The 2,469-nt window shown below is 58.0% G+C and overlaps 1 long non-coding RNA gene across 1 annotated transcript; it reads left to right on the forward strand.

Moving 5' to 3' along the window:
* The first annotated feature begins 271 nt into the window (after positions 1–271).
* Positions 272–1,984, forward strand: LOC132249864 (uncharacterized). Its single transcript, XR_009461350.1, has 4 exons — positions 272–583; positions 1,122–1,249; positions 1,341–1,410; positions 1,670–1,984. It is a non-coding gene; the product is annotated as an uncharacterized LOC132249864 (long non-coding RNA).
* The last annotated feature ends 485 nt before the right edge of the window (positions 1,985–2,469 follow it).

The following is a 2,469-nucleotide window of genomic DNA, read 5'->3' on the forward strand; positions in this document are numbered from 1 at the left end:
CCTGCTGCCCCGGAAGCTCTGCCAGGAGGCTCTGGAGCCCCTGCCCCGCCCCCCTGCTTCTAAGGTAAGCAGAGCATTTTTATTTTCCATTTTTTCTGGGTTTTTTCTGTTTTGTTTTTTTTTTAAGTGCTGGCACCTGGGGTTGTGGGGGTAGCCTTGGGGACCTGGGGGTGCAAGTTGGGGGGTGGGGCAGCCATTGGGGGGAGTTGAAGCAACTGGTGGGGCTGAGGCCAGGTAGAGCAGCAATTGGGGGCCTGGGGTGGGGCATGTGGGCTTTGCAAGGGGGGTGATAGCCCCTGTGGGGGCCATTTGGCCCCTGTTGGGGGTCCATACCCCTTGTGTGGGGGATGAAACCCCTGTTGGGGGGCCAGATCCCTTGTGAGAGGGCCAAAACCACTGTTGGGGGGGCCATCGCCCTGTGGGAGTGCAACAAAACTCAGGAACCAGCTGCGGGAAGAAGAGGATCCAGGCACACGTGTGTCCCGCCTGCACGTGTGCCCCCTTACTAACTCACTGACTGGAGGCAGAAGCAGCAGCAGCAGAGGAATCAGCAGCGGGGGCAGCAACAGCTGATCCCCCGAAGGTAAGTGGGGCGGAGAGACCCGGCACAGTTGAGCCAGATCCGGAGGGGAAGCCCCCCGGGTCCCCTTATAGCTGAGCCGGTAGGGAGCCGGGCTCCCAAGCCACGCAGCAGAAACAGAGCGCGCCAGCGTTTGCACAGGCATTCGCGCCGGCGGGCGAGCAGGAAAGGCCAGGAGAGAGACTCCTGTATGGGTAGGGCGTAGACACCACGCAGATCTAACAAACAGCAGTTTATAGAATGGTGTCGATGAGGAGTGGTACTAGGGCCTCTGCCCAGGGGGCCACGCCTACCCGGGGCTGGTCTGAGGCCTCCTCCCAGACTGAGCCCATGGGGGAGCCAATGTCCCCCTGCCTCCTGGCCTGCAGGGGATCCCCAGCAGGGCCGGGGGGGCAGAGATTGGGGGCCCCCACACCTGTCTGGCAGGTGCCCGTCTTAGGGCTCTGGAGGCGCAGGTGAGGGAGCTCCAGGAGGAGTTTAGCAGGCTGAGGGGTATCAGGGAGGCGGAGGATGAAATTGACAATTATTTCCTTCCCTGCAGGACCAGGCACACAAGGAAGAAGCAGCCCAGGGAGTGCCCTCCACAGCAGAGTGGCAGACGGTAACATCCAGAACTGGAGCTGCTCACAGCAAACTGGTACCAGTTCCTCCAGTCTGACTAGAGAATAGGTACGAGGCCCTGGCAACCCTGCAGGAGATGGAAGGAGAGGAGGAAACCTCTGGGCAGGAAGCAACACCACATTCTCCACACTCCAAACAGGTCAAGAGATCCAAGCGGACCCAGAGGAAGAGGCATCGAGTGATTGTCATAGGAGACTCCATCCTGAGAGGTACGGAAGGGCCCATCTGTCGCCAGGACCCCTCAACACGAGAGGTCTACTGCCTGCCCGGAGCAAAGATTCGGGACGTGACGGAAGTAATCCAGGCCATGATTCAGCCCACCGATTACTACCCCATGGTCCTAAGTCCATGTGGGTACTAATGATGTGGCCAGGAGAACCCCCAATCACCTGATGATGGACTACAATGCTCTGGGCGGCATGCTGAGGGAAAATGGTGCAAAGGTGGTATTCTCTTCTGTCCTACCAGTGAGCGGACGCTGAAGACGGCATGAGAACTGCATTACAGAGACCAACTGGCGGGTTCGGCAATGGTGTCTCGAGGCAGGCTTCAACTTCCTGGACAATGGCCCGCACATCACGACGAGGGACATGCTCAGTTGGGATGGGCTTCACCTGTCCCCCAAAGGTAAGCGTGTGTTCTCTTATAGATTGGTGGATCTCCTCCGGTGGGCTTTAAACTAGGCTTGTCAGGGGAAGGGGAAGATGAGGGCGGGGGAAGCTGTGGACCACCAAACCATGTGGCACCCACAAGGACAGCCCAGCCTGAAGAAGGAGAACACGGGGAACCTGCAAGCGATGGGGCGGCCAGCAGTACAGCACAGGTAAGCAATAAGCAGGTAAGAAATAAGGGGCCCCTTGGGATTCGGAGCTGGGGGGCAGCAAAGGCACCAGTCACAGGGCTCAAGTGCCTATATACTAATGCTAGGAGCATGGGGAGCAAGCAGGATGAACTAGCGCTCCTGCTTGCAGAAAACACCTACGACTTAGTAGGGCTAACAGAAACCTGGTGGGATTCATCCCACGACTGGGCGGTACATATTGAAGCTTATAGGCTGTACAGAAAGGACACGGTGGGGAAGAAAGGGGGAGGGGTTGCGCTCTATGTCAATGAGCAATATACATCGACCCTCATCAAGACGGAATCGAAGGATGAGAAAGTAGAAGAATTGTGGGTTAGGTTACATGGGGGGCAAGGCGAAAGGGATTTGGTGGTAGGGGTCTGCTACAGACCCCCACACCAAGGGGAAGAACTAGACTTGGGGCTCC

Source organism: Alligator mississippiensis, chromosome 4, assembly GCF_030867095.1.
Source record: "Alligator mississippiensis isolate rAllMis1 chromosome 4, rAllMis1, whole genome shotgun sequence".
Taxonomy (NCBI): domain Eukaryota; kingdom Metazoa; phylum Chordata; order Crocodylia; family Alligatoridae; genus Alligator; species Alligator mississippiensis.